The following is a 19,149-nucleotide window of genomic DNA, read 5'->3' as shown; positions in this document are numbered from 1 at the left end:
AGTCTTTATTTGGAGTGTTCTTTAAATAGCCAAATAATATTCTCTAGATCCATAGCAATTAATATATTCTGAAGCATAGAAAGTGCTGTTAAAGGACCAGAGATTCTTGACTGTGAGGGCAGTGAGACACTGGAACAAGTTGCCCAGAGAAGCTGTGGAAGCCCCAATTCCTGAAAGTGTTCAAGGCCAGGTTGGATGGGGCCCTGAGCAACCTGGTCTAGTGGAAGGTGTCCCTGCCTGTGGCATATGAGTTGGAACTTGACCTTTCAACCCAAACCATTCTTTGATTCTCTTGTAGTTATTTTATGTATGTAATTTTAGTCATCTTCATCATCGTCTTCATCATCTTCATCACCATCATCGTCATCATTGTCTTCATCATCTTCATCACCATCATCTTCATCGTCTTCATTGTCTTCATTGTCTTCATCGTCAGCATCGTCTTCTTCTTTTCTTCTTCTTTTCTCCTCCTTTTCTCCTCCTTCTCTCCTCCTTCTCTCCTCCTTCTCTCCTCCTTCTCTCCTCCTTTTCTCCTCCTTTTCTCCTCCTTTTCTCCTCCTTTTCTCCTTCCTTTCTCCTTCCTTTCTCCTTCCTTTCTCCTTCCTTTCTCCTTCCTTTCTTTTCTTCTTCCTTCTTGTCTCTCCTGCTCTCCCCTTCTTTCTCTTTCCCTTCCCCTTTTTTTTTAATTTATTTTTTATTCTTGTTCCTTGGCTTTCTCTCCAAGGAGAAATCCTTCCCTCTCTTTTACTCCTTCTACCTTATGCTTCCCATCCCTCCCCTTTGTTCTTCTTTCTTCTGATTTAGAAGAAAATCAGGAATTTATTCCACAGAACTGTGAAATCAATAGTATTCATTTTGGAGAAGAAATTCAGTAAAAATTAAAAAGGGCAGGAAATTCAGAATTTTGCTGAGTATTACATTTCTGAATATTGTGTACTGTATTATCTGTTTTGATAAAATGACCTAATTCAGGTATTCTGTGCTAATCAAATACAAATAATTTTCTTGAATATGATACATGTTGTCATTGGCAGAAAAAAGAGTCATCTTTTGTCCAGGAAAGTGTAAATGCCAAAATAAAAGTTTAATAATCTTAAGTTGATTTTGGCTAAACAGGTAGGCAGCATTTTCCAGAAGATGGCACTCTCTTTCCACAAATGCAATGTTTGAGTTTCATGGCTTAAAAGGATGCTCTTCCCCAGACTATGTGAATGGTGTTTCTTAAAGCATAAAGCTAACTTGAGTCTACCTGTGCTTACTTTTTGCATTTATATGCCATTGCATTATAAAATTGCTTTATTTGCTTAGCTTTTCATTGTAAATTTGAATAATCATACATTATTTCTTCATTTTAAATTTAAGCAATGCATGTTCATGAGAATTAAAGTACTTAGTGCTTTAATTTCCACTTCTCATAACTTTTAAAAAAATCTCAGGTTCAGAAGCTTTTTTGTCTTTCTGGGGAAGAAAGCAGGGACAAAAATACAAGAAAAAAAGATTCAAGGAATAAAAATCCCAGACTGCAATCTGCAATATAGTAAAAATTATATTTAGAAACTGGATTGTTGATGGTCTTTTAATTGGGTACTCAAACTATTTCTGTACTCTTGATTTATACACTTTTCTTGATACATGTTTCTCCCTAATTGTCACTGGCAGAGTGACTGACAAAATAAGTTATGCTGATGTTTTGAATGACTGAGAATAATGATGCCATTCCTTTTTTCTCATCCTGCCTTAGCAAAACTGTAAATAGGAAATCTATGTTGAAGCATAAATTATTTTTTTCCTGGCTTTTTCTCATACGAAAGTAAAAACAAGCAGGAAGAATCCCATTTATAAAACTGGCAACACAGCTTTGATTTGCTTTCCCAGTCGCAATCATTCTATTTGCTGAAGATAAATATACTAGGAAAGGCAACAAAACCGCCTTTTTCTTGACAACATATAGTTAAATGGTTGTTTGTGCATTAAAAACTGTTTTATAAAACCAATTAGGAACTATGTTTGTGTGCTGACAGCTGAATTGTCTGTGTATAGATGAAAAGTATATGCAGTTTGTTGTGGGTTGGTATGATGCAAGAGGCAAGCGACAGAAGGTGAATGTATTTCGTGTGCAAAGGAACACTATGATTATTGTATTAGGGAGGTGCACCCCCATGAAGATCAATTAGATAAGCACACGGTTCTGGTATTTTTCAGTAGATTGGAAGTATATATCTGAAGTGAGCAGGGGATTAAAACAAAACCGAATGCACATTGCAAATAATTTCAAAATGTTATCTCCAAACTGAAGATGAGAAGCAGTCATCTGCCAATCTGCATTGGCACCCTGTGAGGAGTTTATACCTTTTGCACCTCTGGGCTTTACACAGAGATCTGACCTGTGTCTCCTTATACTGTGAGACTGTGTTGTTCTGCACACCCTGTCAGGGACTTCCCTGAGCGGGTCATTCTAGATTCATAATGGTTCTGACAAAACTCTTCCTAGGGGAAATAGTCAGCAGTTCTTGTGAGCCCTCAGTAGGCTGAAATTCTCCCCACAAATCTCTTTGGAGTTTCTTATGTTGGATATACCCATGCTTTTGTTTTGATCCTGGATACATGTCCTTAGCTGTGTGCTGACAGGTGCAGACTGACTGGGCAGAGCAGAGGGGACCTCAGGGCTGACTGACATTTCTGGTTACCTCTGTTTCCACCTTAGCCATGACCATTCTGGTCCCATTCCAGTTCTGGGGAAATGCATTCTGATTTAGGTGGTAGAGGAGATGCTATGGCAGAACCTGTATTTCTAGACTTTGGGAAACAGAGCAGGGGATTGGTATTAATCACTCCCCATTTCCCTTGCCAGGACTTTGTCACTATAGAACATTATGTATTGCAACATGGGTGGGTTTCAGTCAGTTCATAGTTAGTGTACTGGCATGGAAGTGAACTAGAGTAAATTCAATCACAGCCAAATGCAAGCCCATACTGGAACTGACTAGAAGCATTTGTTTGGTTTGATTTTCTCATTCTAAATCTGCACAATTTCCTACTTTTCAATGTGTGAGTTTGCTCCCCAAACCCCATACTTGGTGAGCAAGATTAAAAAATTTAATAAATGGTCATAAGGCATATTAAATGCTGGAACCTGATGTTCAGACAACTGTATTTCTTTAAAGGTTCTTAGCTTGGTAACCTTTAGGTATTTTGAAATTTTGTATTATTTGAGATAACTTTTATCTTCTGCAGTAGATTTTCTAAGCATTTACATTAATTTAGTTTGAGAAGTTAATTTGGAAAGCACTAGAAAGAACGTGGAAAACACTATACATCTTAATATATATTTTGTCATCTGTACAGTGCATATATATGTAAGAAACCCAGTGTTTACCCAACAATGTGTCTTGACAGGTGTTATTCAGGTGCTGTTGCAAAAAGAAATAAAAATACAATTTCTTATCTTCTCAAAACAAGTAGAACTTTTTATGTGTTGCTGGCAAAAATTCTTTAAATGTGTTTAGTATTTAAAGGTATTCTCTGATCCTAAGAATACCTTTATTTAGATCACGTTACTAGTTAGTGTTAGTACTGAAGTGTCAGTGTTGCCTATGTACAACTTTGCCATCTTAAGACTTATATCTCCTATATATATTTTATATGCAAGAAAGGATAATTTTTGCGTTGAATTGATAGATGATTACCAGTTAAAATGTGTGACTACATTGTTGTCATAAAAGTACACTTCTAAAAATCTATCAAAATGTTTTAATTGTTTATGTTGCTTAATTGAATAACCTGTGTAAATTGATGTTGCTCCAACAGAAAGATGGGAGCTGTGCTGTTTGATGAATTGACCTTGTTTTGAAATTACTTTCAGAAATAATAGTTCATGTTTTGAAAAATTTCATACAAACCTGCCCACCTACCTTCTTTTTAGGGGCAGTCCTAATTAAACAATTCAGAAGTTTTTTGCTGTGTTTTAACTCTCACTGGGACTTCTACTCCCCAACCTCATTCAGGATTAAACTGCAAAAAATATAACTTAATATAAGTCCTTCTTATACTGAGTGGAATTAACTCTATGAGAATTCCTGCTGAAGTGATCCTATTAAATAATATAACCTTTGCTATAAGCAGAGGAACTGGGGTTTGAGTCCCAATATGCAGCCTTTATAGTGTGCAGTGAATGCAGTGCAAGGTCATATGAACAAAAATGAAAAACAAAATGCTAGCTCGGTCACAGAGAAATATTCATACAGTGCAATGAACAGGACAAGAGATCTTGTGAGGAACAAATTCTTAAAAGTGACTTTTTTTATTTCATTACAATGTATTATGTTAAGGTTGTACTTGGTTGCTTTACTCAAATTCCTTAATGTTTGCTATAGCTTGCTGGGAAGGTATAAATAACAGCATTCTATGTCCTGTAGTTGGATTACCAGCTAAAGACAGAATTCATGTTTATCCTCACTAGTTTATATGTTACAGAGATTATAAATAAAATTTTACATCTTTAAAGAGATCTTCGATAAATACAGTAGTAAGTATCTTGTACAAAAGAATTATTGTTAGGGATAAACTTTATGTAACTTAAGATGATCTTTCAAGTAAATTGTTCAGAATTCATTTTTAAATTAGATATTCTTTGGTAGTATTGGCAAGAAAAAATTGTCTGAAGCTGTTTAATACTAGAGTTTTTTTCTCCCTCGAACAAGTGTTTTGAAGAATTGCAAGAGTAGAATTTAATGATGTATTAGATATAGCATATATTAAAAGCAGCGAAGGGGAGTCTGTGGAACTTATAAGGACAATTTCAACATCTGAAGCTAGAGGTCAAACTGGCTGGTTGAATTTGAGACGGTTATGTTGAGATCTGTTTGCAAGGTAAACAAGTCCTAACCTCTTAATTACTAGGCTAATGTCATTCAGTGTGGGTTTCTTCAGTAAATATTAACATATACTGGAATCACTTTTTATTCTTTGTGTCCACCATGAACATTAAAAAAATTAATTCAATCTTTAAGAGTTATATAATTTTTTTAAGTGCTAGTGTCATTTGTTGCTGCTTTTTCATGTGCAAATTTTGATTCGATTGAGATTATTCTTGAGTGGTGCTAGAACCAGATTAATCATTCTGTTATTAGAAAATACACTCGAAGTTAGGTGTAAGTTTAAATAAGATGATGTTGAAAATTAAAAGCTCTGGGATTTTTCTGGAATGAATAAATGAAAAAAGGTTTCACTTTGGGAAAATAGGGGAATAGATGAAAAAAACCTTTCAGTCTAACTAAACTGCATTTGTACTTGTTTTTGATTTTCACTGTAGACAGAACTAGACAATTGAAAAGTACCTGATGGCCAAAATCATTGTAGAATGTGTTGTGAAATCAGTTCTCAGAAATTTGGTGTGATCACTGTGTTCATGTTAAGACATTTTGGGCTTTGTTGAGACATTCCTTGTGATGTTGGTATTATAGAGTTGAACTTGAGGCTGAATCTAGATCAATTCTAAAGATGAATATTGCCTGTTTTCGCATGTAGTTATAGTGTTCTTTTTTCTGTCTAGATCATTGGGGATGCACTTGATGCTTATCCAAAAACTCCATGTGTTGATAGAGTAAGAGAGTGGCCTGGACAAATAGATTTTTGTCTATCCCAAACTTTCTGGACAATGCAAGTACAGATGGCTATTAGAAATGGTCAAGGGTAAAAATATTTTAAATTTAAATTTATGTCAAATTGATACAATGTAGTAGTAAATCAGAGCTTTGAGAATAACTTTTTTTCAGTGAATAGTTGTTATATCAGTTGAAAGAACTTCTACAGTATTGTATTTTTGGATTCTCCGTGTTCATATATAGCTGAGCTATACCACAAACACGAAGTTAAATCTAATCTAATCTTTAATCCATATATGGAGCAATATTTAAGGCTGTGTAACATTTTATGCTTATTCTCAAATTGAAGCAATGACTCCTGTTAATAGTGGCTTTTTTGAGCAACTGCATTCTGACATGCAAGGAAAAAAAGCTTCCGAGTGTCTTGGAAGAGGGAATTAAAGGAAGAAGAGGACAATATCTGCTAATACAAGGAGTAAACCTTGCAACATGTCTAAAGATTTGAAAATATTTTCTTTTTCCAGTAATAAATGAAACCCTCCATTTCCTGGGAAAAGAAATAAGGCTTGTACTTACTGTACTATTTATCCTCAACTGGTGAAAGACTTTCAGCAAGGGAGACAGAAATTCTAATCTTACAGATTTTAGATTTTTTTAAAAAAATCAAAGCCATACTCACCTTAACAAGCCTGTAGTTAGTGACTAAAAGAGGAAGTTAGCAAGGGTTAAATGAATTTGCTTTTGGGAATGTTTGTTACAGAATTCTGAGTCTAGATAAAAGCTCTTGTGCTGGTCTGTATCAAGCCTTTTCTGTACATGAGCAGGCAGGAAAACCTGTCCTTCCTGTACCTCAAATTCTGTTGTAATGGGAATACTGCTCGTCTGGCTTCAGGCCGAGAATCTTCATTCTGCAGTGGAAAGCAGCTTGTATGTAATGAAGCATACAAGGTACTTGAAGGTACTTGAATCTCCTGACAATCTGTCACAAATCTGGCAGGGAGAAGAACTCTGTCTTCCAGCCTTTGATGTTCTTTCTCTTTTCCATTCCTATGTTGTAAATCAAAGACACATGATAGACAGTCAGTGATCATGTCAGAGGCCAAAAGTACTGCGTCCTGCCTAAAGAACTTCAGTATTTTCTGTTAAACCACTTGTTAATATGTTCACATATACATTCACATGCTACCTTTCAACCATTTCTCAGTTAATTGTTTCCAACAAATAGCTGTTGTACATAAATCAAAGGTGCAGGTTTCATTTTGCTGCTTTTGAGCTCTCTCTTTACTGCTTTATTCTCATAAGTAAAAAGAATTCCTACTAAGCAGATGATTATTCAAATTTAATATTTGAAAAGTAACTAGTTGAGATGAGAGATCTCAAAAGCATTTCATAATCTATTAAGAGTTACCAGTGCCACTGTGTTTGGAGAGGAACAGCAGGCTAGCAGGGAGAAAAATCTAAAGCAGGTCTAGATAAGTTTTTCTTTATTCAAATGGAAGCTATTTCTCCACAGAAACGTGCTTTGGTGTGAATGTATTACCAAGGTTCATTCACACTTTTTGATTTCAATTCAGTAAGGTACTTCATCGCATTTAAGGACTGTCCTGATACAAGTGCTTTCCTTAATTGGGCCTTTCCTGTTTACCAGCAACGTATGAGCATGAAAGGAACTATTAATTATTGTGTAAAAGAAATAACTAGGCTAACTGAACACAGACTATAGCCAAAAGTCAATAAACTGAGAAATTATAGAAAAATGCATTTTCCTGTTAACTTTTTTGAATTGTGGGTGTGTTATTGTTTCTAACTGTTGTGAGACATAAAACTGATTTTCTACTGTGACAGTGACTCTTAACCAGAGAAAATATATTGCGCACATATAAGTAGACCCTTAAAACACAATGTAATATTTTCCTTTTCTTAATATGAAATGATGTAAAAAGATAAGGACTATTTCCTGTGTTGCAGGAATAAAATAGTATATGTTGCTATGTTTGCAGATATGTGTCATTGATGTTTTACATATGGCTTTGGAAAAGTAGGAAAAAAGCATCCCAAACACAAAACCCTACTGAGCTATTGGTGAATGAAGAACATTGTACTACTATTATACTGAGATGAAACTTTTTAATACAGAGAAATAAAAGTAATATAATAAGAAGTATAAGAAAAAATAATCATGCCTTAGATGAGACATTCAACTTCTTTACTTTTAAAAATTTTTGCAGGCACTAGAGGATTTTCTGGAACAGAATAATAGGTTGAGGACGTTGCCACCTTGGTGCGAGGAAAGCTGTCTAAGCAGAATCGAGTGACTGCAGGAGCACTTGTTGTGCTTGATGTTCATGCTAGGAATGTTCTTGCATCTCCAGTAAGCAAAAAAGTCAAAGATGAGAGTGACTTTGAATGGTTAAGGCAGCTTAGGTGCTACTGGGAGTTAAGTGATACCTCTCAATCCTATTAGAAGGTAATTTCTGTTCAGTTTTTCAATTTCTGCTTCCTTGCTCACGCAGAGAATGGTTACGCTACTGTGAGAATTTCTGCTGATAAGAGAATACCTGTAACAATCGTTTTATGGATTGCTAACTAGAATGGCTGGTAGCCAGACATAAACAGTTTTTAATTAAAATTACTTTTTTTTCATCACTGCTGAGTCTCAGTACATTTGCTGAATTTGCAGGGAGTGTTACAGAGAGAATCTGTTCACCCAAAGACTGTATTTTGACTTCGTGATTCTGCAGGATTAAGAATGTTATAGGGATGACAATTTTCAGTTAGAGATTTTAATTTGATTTACTGTCAATAATATTTTATTTGTGCATTATATTTATTGGAAAAATAACAATGTTTTTACTGGATAGTGGTAGGATACAATATTTTACAGTTATCAGGACAAGATTTCCTGTAATACAAAAGACATTGCACGTGAAATTTAAAAAAATAATTATATGTAGGGCTCATACATTGCCAGAGTAATCAGATAGACCATAACTACAGCTATTGCTTCTGTTTACCTTTTAGAAAGTCCATTAACTCTCTAAATAGCTAGACAAGACAGTTTTACTCAGCAATATGGTTAGTAGGATCTTTTTTTAGTTAACAGTTTAAAAACTGGTCTTTTTGTTTGATACTTTAGTATCTATTGATTTGTAATTTTTTTTTTTTAATTTGGGTTGTATTGAAACAAGTGCCTCAGAGCAATCATGAGTCTGCCATGCAGTTGTTTCTAACAGCATTGGGCCTCTTAGAACTTGGGAAATGGTGCTGAGTTGTGGGTGTGGATTTTTTTTTTGCAAATGGGTCATAGCCATGACCCATTAATACATACCTACATAACCAAGTAAGTATGTTTTAAAAAAAAATTAAAATGCATTTGATTGAAGGGATCAGTCTATCAGTGTAATTTAACACCAAAAGAGAGATGAAATTACTTCTTACTAGTGGTCTACTTGTGCAAACAAGCAGTAACAAAGATTAATTCATAAAAGATACCTGATGTTAAGGTGCAGAGGCTGATTCTCAGTTCTGAATTTTTCTAAGAAGGCATGGAAGCAACAATCTGTTCAGTTAGCAAATGAAGTTAATTTCTTTTCGGAGTGTTGCACAAAATTGGGACATTATTTGAATGTCTTTGGAAGCTTCTGGTAGTTATATCGAGCCCAAAGGTACTTTTTGTTATGCCTTGTGTTTGATGCACTGAAAAAGTGTGCTTATTTTTTATGGTGTTTCCTAATTTGAAACCTCTGGAGCTCACATTCAGCAGTAAATCAGCACTGGGCAACCAAATTCAGTGTGCCATTTGAAAGCTGAATCATGGCAGGCAGTGAATGCCTTCATTTGAGAGGACATTTTGTTACTCAGCTGAAAGATTAGTAAATGCATACTTGCTAGACTTCTCAATTTGAGAACAGCTATTAACATTACAAGTACCAACTGTTAGAAAATTATTTTAAATGGTGGACTTTAAAGGAGATCTGCAACTCACACCATCATGAGAGGGGATTCATGAATGATGAGGCTAATACTTGTCAAATTCTGTTTCAGTTGGGCATAGGGACATTCCAACTTATTTTCATGCTTGTTTTTGGAAAGATGAACAATCTGTTTTCAGTTGCATGTTACTTCCCATATTCTCCTCACACAAATATCTGTACAAAAGCATGAAATCCTCAAAAGTGGAAAATAGATCCTTGGATGTAAAAAGCTGCTAATTTTTTCTTTTATTTTGTGTACACAGTGGGCTGAATGTGTGTGTACAGTGTCTGTAAGTGTTACTTTATATATATTATTTGTGTGTTTCTTATGGCACAAATCCATAATGGATTATTAACTATGATCAACCTGGACACAGTGTGGAAGCATAACCCTTCTTTGCTTTGAATCATTACTTGCTATTACAGTATAAAATGGTAGAGACTGCATAAATCAGTCAATATCAACACAGAAACAAGTGATAAGGTAAAAACCAATTGTCTTCAGATAACAAGTTATGAAACGGAATATTGCATGAGCTACTGAGTTGCTGAGGTTTCCCTTCATCTTTCTTTGGTGGTTTTTTTTTTTCCTAAAATAATAACTGTGGAGTGAAGGGTCTATCTTTCAGATGTTTAATTTATTCTTTGACTTTATCTAGAGTGACAAAAATGTTGCATCCAAAAAGCTGAAGTTGAATCAAGATGAAGGAAAATTAAAGATTGTTATTGGTCTGAGAAAGAAAGAAGCAGACCTGAGGGAGGTTCAAGATAAATTGGTGTACTCTACCAGACATGGGAATCCAAGAAGGAAAGAGAAGGCTGACTTGGAAATCAGGTATATGATGCAAAAGGTGAACTATTGTTCTATTGATATCCAGAAAAATGATTTAAAATTTGTTTCTCTGTCAAATGGTATTTTCCCTTTTAACTGCCAATAAGTGGAACAAGTCCTACTTTTAGATAACCATCATTTTATTTTGGTGTAATGGTCCTAAAGTTATAAGCGAGCAAAGCATGAAAAATAAATTCTTTAGAGTAATAGAAAATATATATATGTTATTAATTTACCAACTGATATCCCTCTCCTACATCCTCACTCATATCTGCTTTCTTGTGAGGAGATAACTTTTCAATGATTTTACTAAATGTTTGAATTAATCTATTAACTTGTAAGTTAGTACATTAAAAGTTTTTAAAGTTTATTAATGCCTTCTATGATAATGCAATTTTGAAACTGTTTTTGGTAAGCCCTGTTCCTGACTGGTAATTAGGTGCTTATGTGTGCAAAAATTGGCAACATTTGGAAGAAGATTTTATTCTTTTTTTTTTTTTTTTTTTTTTTTAAGATTTGCAGTACATCAGCTTTCTTTAAATAAATAGAATTGGAATTTGGAGTCTTAAGTCTTGTCTGTAGTTAGTCAGCTCTTTGTGTGTTTCTTCTGCATTCTGATATAGTTTGGAAGTAGAGGGGAGGGATAAACTACACAGGCAGTTTGTTACTGTGGTGTAAATTGGCTGCTATGGTTACCAGAAGAGAGCAAGAGTAACCGCAGCAAGAATTGTCATCATTTTCCTCCTATCCCATGTCTGAAATGTGTCTGTACTAGATAGTAAAGAATTCTAACATAGGTGGATTAAATTCCTGTTAAAATATATATTTTTTGTTATATTATAAACCTAACTGGAAAGATGGCTTGTTTAAAAACTGATGACATAAATGCCAGTTATGGATTCACAAGGATTTTTTTTGCAGAAAAGAATGTAACTACTTTTATGAGACAATGTTTTTGTTTTTTTTTTCCAAGTGTTTTTGTTTCTCTTATAACATGTAGATAATTTCCTTGACTGTTAATATTTTCTGTATTGTATACAGAGCTATTTTGAATTGCATGTTTTTATTTCCTTTAATTATTGCACAGTTTTCTTCCTTTATTTGGATGACACTGTAACTGAAAAGACTTTGCTGTGCTGGTCCTGATAATAGTTTTTGTTCTTTAAGTGTTTCCTTTGTAATAAAAGGTGTTTTCTTTTTATTTGATGAAATTACTTAAGAAAAATACAGGAAAATAATCTTTGAATGTTTTTATTATTTGTAAAACGTCTCTAAAGTGATCATGCATATAATCAGAGTTTTTCTCCATTCTGAGGTTGACTTATGCAGCAAAACACTACAATGAACAGAACAATTGATTGGTGGCCTTGGGGATGAGAAAATTCACTGGCATGAGACTGCTTTGGAGCTGGGAAGGTAGTACATCAATTTGACTGGACATACACTTATTTCATCAGGAATTGAACCTTACCTAGGAACCTTTACATCCAGCTACAGACAAGTGGTACGTACAGTGATTTTGTCCCTCTTTAAAAAAAAAAAAATTAAAATTAAATTTAATTAATTTTTCTTCTAATATAAATTTTATATTTTTAAATTTGCTTGCACAGAATTCATAAGTGGAACTTTTCTTCCTTAAAGCAACAGTAGTTCAATAACAGCAGAAGCTCAATAACAGCAGATGCTGTTATTGCCCCATCCCTGTAAGTGTTCAAGGCCAGGCTGGATGTGGCTCTGAGCAACCTGGTCTGGTGGAAGGTGTCCCTGCCCAAGGCAGAGAGATTGGAACCAGATGATCTTTAAGGCCCCTTCTAACCCAAGCCTTTCTATGATTCTATGATTTGTGCCTGTAACTGTAGTGAAATAAGCAGAAATTCAGAATACAAGAAGATTTTTACATGGCAGATGATTTTACATGTTGGAAATTTTGGATGTCAAAATTACCCTGATTTTGAGCGTTTTTGAACATCAAAACCTACCACTGAGTGCAACTGAAGAAATTGATGTCCATTTATTTTGAAAATCAGGTACAGGTTATCAAAAATTGCTAGAAATTAAGAGAGAAAAAAAATCAATGTCTGTCATTTGAACATAGAATTTAGATATTATCCTTATTTCCCCTTTTCCTTCAATGTACTTACTTTGACCATTTTTCTTTATTTTTGTACTGTTCTTTCAAACAATCATTTTCTTAAAAATATCCATGTTGGGATGTTATTATTTTAAAACTTTACAGACTGAGAGTTTATGGCAAGATTATTTATAGGGTAGATAAATAGTCTGCAGTTCCAAATAGAATCCCAAAGTAAAAAATTTTCAGGGTTCTCTTTTCTGGTCACAACCTGAATTGTGTATAACATTGTGCCTGGGTAGGCAGGAATACTTCTGGTGAAACATCTTAAGGGGAGCTGAACTGTATTCTGGGCAAGTGTAGCTACAGATGCAAATGATATTCGTAAAGGGTAGAGACATCCACATGACCCTTCACAAAAAATGGATGCATAATGGTTTCACTTGAAAAGTTTAGTGCACTTTCATTCTCTCTGACTGTGTGGTTTCTTTCTCTGTGCAACAGTAGGTACGGATTCCTGGTTGCTTTTCCTTACTCTCGTGATTGGGCATGCACATACTACATAGATATCTCCACCACAATTTGTTGGATAGCATGAACACTTTTGTGCAGTTCTTCGTTTCATCTGCTGCTATATTTCTTTTCCCCTGCAGTTTTCCTAAGAGAAAAAGTTACAACAGCTTTTGGAATGTCAACTTTGTTTATGCAAACTGACGAATCCTTCATTCACCCCCTCTGTCCATGTCTCTAGACCTTTAATGTTTCCTTTAATGTTGCATTTTTGTCTCAGGGTTTTTTTTTATTTGTAAGGCTTTGACAGCTAAATTTTAGTTTACAATACTACAGTATATTTCTCTGACCTTGTACATAGCTTTCACACAAGATTGTGCCTTTCAATACGCTATTTCCATAAATTTTCCTTCTTTGGAAGCATTCTTCCTAGTGAAATATGCTTCTTGATTTACATATTTCAAGGTGTGTGTCTTCATTATTATTACACATCATACAAAACCTATAGTCTACACAAATGTAGTGAGTTAGATGACAAAGAGAATTACAAAAAGCTGTTGAAATATTTGTTGTTAAATTTGGTCAAGTCCTGACAAATGCAAATTATGTGTGTCCTGAGGGTTAAATAATGAAGCTATTTTTTCCAATAGAACATATGCATTTGTCCTACACTGATTTCATAGCATAGAAGACTCCTGCTGAAAGGGTAAATAAAATCATGCCAAGGCTCTGAATAAATAAATTTATATTTCAGATATAGAAATTACATACAAAGCCGTGTTTAGAGATTTAATACAGAAGAATGAGTTTCTTTTCATTTGAAGGTTGTGATCTTGTATATAGCAACTGTTATGGGAAATGGGCTGAAAAATACATTTTAATTAGTTTGAAAGTTTTGTAAATAGACAGAACTTCATTTAATATTTGTTTTCTTCTTATTTAGATGCAAAATAGAGACTGAGTATTGCTGTGTAAAACAAAAGACATTCCTTGTTGTGATGATTTTTCCTGAACAAATAACCTGGGAGAATCAGTGGAGATCAGAGCTTGGAATACCACTGGACTACCTTCTGACATGTTTCTATTGATAATGGCATCATTGTCTCATAAGTAAAACCAAACAAGAAAACAAATCCCAATAAGTAATTTTTTTATAGACAGTTTTCTACTGTATATCCATTTTAATGACCAACATTATTAAATTACTGTAATGTTTAAATCTATAAGGAATGCTAATAATACTTTTAAATTTTTAATGTAAAGTTTTTTTATCTGTGAATTCACTCCCTCCTTTCAAAATGATACTTTCCCCTGTTCCCCACACCCCCCACTCCCCTATTTTTTATTTTTTTTTAATTTTTTTTGGTGCTTTTTGGTTTTTTGTTTTGCTTTAACAAACTTGCTGCATCCTGGATTCAGGTTAAGACATCTTCAAGTGTTTCAGGAATAGAATTCTTAACACTATTCTTGATTTGGAAATAGTAGATATGGAAATAATTCTCCTTTCAAAATCTAAACACTTTTAAAGAAATATGCTGACATCAGCTGCTACCATGAAGTATCTACAGATAATGTCTTGATTACTTCTCTTTAAATAGTTTTCCAGTTTATGCTGCCACCTGGTATGAGATTTAAACATTCTGGTTTGTAACATATGAAGTGTGCAAGTGTTGGTTTGTACACCCATGAGCTGAATCATCATTTACTAGGGCACAGTAACAAAACAACAAAATACCCATGTGTATTAGTAAGGCGTAAGGGAGGTGCTAAAAGCTAGAATGGAGAGAATTTCTGGTCTCCTTTCTTACAGAGGATGATCCCAACCATATGCTCTTGCCAGTTTTTTCCTCTTTTTCTTGCATTTTATTCTATGTACTTGTAAACTGTATCAACAGGAAGAAGTGAGGTGGGCCTTTCCTGCAATAATCTCTGATTTCAGAAATGCGTTGGTATACATCCATGTCACAATCAGTGCAAACATCAGTGATTTGTCTGACAGTGTACAGCAAGGGAACTGACCATCTTCATGTTCTATCATCTAGAAATACCCACAGCCCAGCTGCAATTAGCCTTACATTAATACGCCTACCGATGACTGAGATACGGATGGCACTGACAGCTTTGCTGGATACCAACCTGGATGCTTGAGGAAGATTCTCTCTCACATTTCAAAATCAAGTCCTGTCATTATTTAGTTTTAAAATGCTGAGCTTTGTGGCCACGCAGAAGCAGTTATGATTTTCACTTAGACTTGTGTTTGTTATGACCGTGAACAAAGAACCTCTCAGTTCTGTCCAGTGTGCTTGCCAATGTACTGCTACTGACTTGTAGCTTTTGTTCTTAGCACAGCTGAGGCAGAACTGACCGTGGAACAGTGTTGCTTTAACTGCTTTCCCTCTTGTGATGGCTACCCATGTCCTTCACATCTGTTCATTCCATTTCTTGCATAATGTATTCTTATAATTGTTTTCCATAACTAGGTTAATGGTCATCGAGTGTATGATAAGATGTACCTACCATTTATGAATCGTTTTACAGTATGCTACTGCACAAACTTACCAATAAAAATCTTTAATTTTCACTACTATTTACATGAAAATTGTCCTCACTGTTTGAGGAGTCTGATGTTGGATAGCGCTGTCACTGAATACCTCTTTTATTGTAGAGTGAATGGTAGGTTTCACACATAACCAAAATTGTATATTGCAGGTTCACATTTGGAAGTAGAGATGCGTGGATAACACTTCAGCTCTGGCAACCGGATAGGTGACAAAGTGCAAAATTAAACAGGTAAGACAAAAATAAGGCCCTAGCTAAAGAACCTCAATGTATGTTCATTTGACATTCAAAATTAGCATTGACTGTATTTCTGGAAGCAAAATGGCTTATTGAAGTTAGAGGATATATGCTGGGATTATGATTGTATATGTAACTGTTTCCAAGTAATTACTGTATTAACAATTCAATCACTCTGGCTAAACAGTCAACAAGTGTTAATGAATTCAACACTTCTACAGTACATCCTACCATTTAACTTTTATAAAGCTTTGATCAAAATTCTTTTTGAACCAATGGAAGGATGATTAGCATTTTAAAACTAACTAATGAAAGCTCTTAATTTTGAAAGGTGAGATAGAATCTACCTCAAATTGAGGTAGTTATGAGTTTAAGGCTAGATATTAGGACCATAGGAACCATACAGAATGCAACTCAAGCTTTTTGTAACAACAAATTTTCTAAAAAGTAGAATTAGTGAGCAAACCAAGGATAATTTGCAAGCATACATAGGGACTGCTTATGCAATGCCATCAATGAAGAAGGATTTTATAGAGATGAAAGCTGTGTGCGTTTGGCTGTTATTAGAGAACTGTAATTATTCAATCTTAAGTATTTTGTGTCTCTTACACAGTATGTCTGAAGTGGAATATGCTGAAAATAATATGTGACTGACACTTTGAAGTAATTGGGGAAAGAAATACTGCAAGTTTTAGCTGAGGTCTTTTCAAATGTTAAATCCCTGTTTTAAAATAAGAATAAGCAAAATTATTATGAAAAATTAAATAAATATAGTATGGTTTAGACTCTGCTTAACACATAACTTTAATATGTTCAGTTTACAGTTTGCAGTTGCTGCATTGCCTTGTATCATCCTATGCTTAAAATCACCTGGCCATATATCCCTCGAGTCTCTCTTTAGGTCCTCATAAGTGACTGAACCACCTATAAATCCAGCAATTCTTTCAGTACACTTTTGATCCATTGGTGAACACTGTTACCTGCTCTGAGATTTCCTTTCTAGTACTGCTGATGCTACTGCCTCATGTGAGACACTCAGGTTTTGGATGCTCTGTTACCACATTTTCCGTTATCTGTGTGTATCAAATTATTCAAAATACTTGTAACTTTACAAAGCCCACACTTTTAACTTTCTTCATATCTCCTTTGATATCCTGCTGTCCTGGTAGATTACAAATGTATTTCCTGAATCTCTCCATGTATTTTACCCATGAAAGCTTTCTTCCATAGTGGGTAAGACGGACAGGATCCCTTTCAGACGAGCTGTTTTCCTAAATCATTCTACAAGGAGGAAGAAAGCCATCCTCCTTCAGGTCACTCCCATGTACAGGTTCTGATCCATAATGGAGAAGGAACCTCTGTAGTATCCTGTGTAAAATCTCAGGTTACTGTCACTCATGGTGCATTTCTCTTCCAAAACTTCCTCTCCTAAATTTGTGCCGTCTTTCTTCCACAATATCCATTTTCATTAGTGGAAAATTCCATTTGTTTTCACTTGAAAACGCTCACTTATGCATATGACTGTATTAAAGCTGTTCATAGTTTCAAAACTTGAGTGATATTATTTTGAAAGTTATAAAATTAAATGTGATTAAACTCTCTAGGAAGTAACTCTTATTCTAAGTACAGTCTTTGAAGGAGGAAGATTGGTTTCGGTAAACAAAGAACTTAAGGATTCATCTACCTCCTCTTAAATTCATCAAGGATTATGGGAATGGGCACATGAATATGTGCCTACTATGATTTCACAGTGACACACTTTTGTTGCAATGACAAAAAGGAATAAATTGCCTTAAGAAGTACTTTGAGGTAAACACTTGAAGAGCTTATATTTCAATTTTGAAAGTTTGTATTTTTCCCTTCAGAAATGCAAGAAAATGACCTCTGATGATAGATCCCTAGAAAAAACGAATAAAGGATATGGAAAAAGCCAATACTTTGCATATAATCAAACTCAGTGACCCTCAGTTTATTACAACACTGGAAAATTGATTCAGTTTGGCAACCCTGGAGGGTTAATGACTCAAAGTGTAAATTACAGAAGTACCTGGAGGGGGCACAATTACCTAAAAAATGAAACTAGTGAGTATCAAATGTTATAGTTAAGGAAAACAGATTTTTCCCCCCCTTTCATTCTTTTGAATGAAATGAGTACTATAGTAATTGAAGCCCTCACCCCAGGTTATAAGATACTTCTTAGCACAATATAATAGTTTAATTTATATCTTTTTATTGCTTTATGAGAATTGCCATTTCTTTGTTTTCAGTTTGGAATGATATTATTTCTAGAAAGTAATGTTATTTTTTCTTTTCAAGAGTACAAATACCAGATTGCTAGGCTGTGACCATTAACGATTCTCATGTTCTCTGTAGCATCTTTATTGCAATTACTCTTAGTACCTCAAAGAGAAATAAAGTAATGAAACACATAGTTACAATTCAACCTATTTTTCAAAGGCTAACTGGACTTCAAGTAGAGATGGATTGTTTATTTTCCATTATTTCCTTCTTGATTTTGACATTCTCATATGCTTATGGTGAAAACTGAAGCAGACTTGGTCACCCAAAATGATTTCTGTGGTATTTAGTTTGCTATTATTTTGCTTTTTAGAAATGGTAGCCCTAAACTACTGTTCTAAGCCATTGGCAGCAGTAACAGTGATAGCATTTTAGTTGCTTTCTTGCAAATTTATATCATATTAGAGAAAGAAATTAAAAGTACATTTCTTTGATTAATTTTTCAATCACCTGAATACTCTCCTTATCTCTAGATATTGCTCAGTTAATATTTTTATTGTTTGCACACGGCAAATACACATTATTCATATGTTTTGTAAAGAACAATCAATCAGTAATATAAAAGCCAAGAAAGTCTTACTAATTCTTATGTTATTTTGAAGTGCTACTGGAAAATATTGGAGAAGAACTTGATCCTATCCTAAAGCCACTTTTACTCAGACATTTAAGTAGTCGGGGAGTCTTTGCCTTGGAGAATCCACTACTGAGTGTGCTCCTGAATTCCACTTTATATTACAAATAAGCTGGGAAATCCACATTCTCTTCCTGAAACACCTGTTAAGGTGTGAATTTTGAAGATAAATGTGCAACTTGTTAAAACAATGTTAACAATGTTAAAACAACGTTTTAATTTTAAAATGGTTCCTTGGCTAAAACCAGGGAAGAGTTTCTGGCATTTGTTCATTCCTCATTCCTTGCCAACACTTTTTTTTACACTGCTGGATAACTGGTATCATCTTAAAAGTGTTGATGTTTCTTATATTAAATCCTCCACCTTGCAATACAGTCATTCTTTCATATAGTCAGGAATTTAATTAATTAATTAATTTTATCATCTTTCCCAGT

General features: G+C 34.4%; 1 long non-coding RNA gene across 1 annotated transcript; it reads left to right on the top strand.

The window, feature by feature from the left end:
- The first annotated feature begins 5,525 nt into the window (after positions 1-5,525).
- Positions 5,526-18,831, top strand: LOC116789707. The gene is made up of 7 exons (XR_004358130.1): positions 5,526-5,691; positions 7,832-8,070; positions 10,237-10,412; positions 11,725-11,825; positions 12,269-12,436; positions 15,700-15,780; positions 18,687-18,831. It is a non-coding gene; the product is annotated as an uncharacterized LOC116789707 (long non-coding RNA).
- Positions 18,832-19,149: the final 318 nt, after the last annotated feature.

The sequence above is a fragment of the Chiroxiphia lanceolata genome, chromosome 7 (genome assembly GCF_009829145.1).
Source record: "Chiroxiphia lanceolata isolate bChiLan1 chromosome 7, bChiLan1.pri, whole genome shotgun sequence".
In the NCBI taxonomy this organism is placed as follows: Eukaryota; Metazoa; Chordata; class Aves; order Passeriformes; family Pipridae; genus Chiroxiphia; species Chiroxiphia lanceolata.
This window is presented reverse-complemented; position numbering and strand designations above follow the sequence as displayed.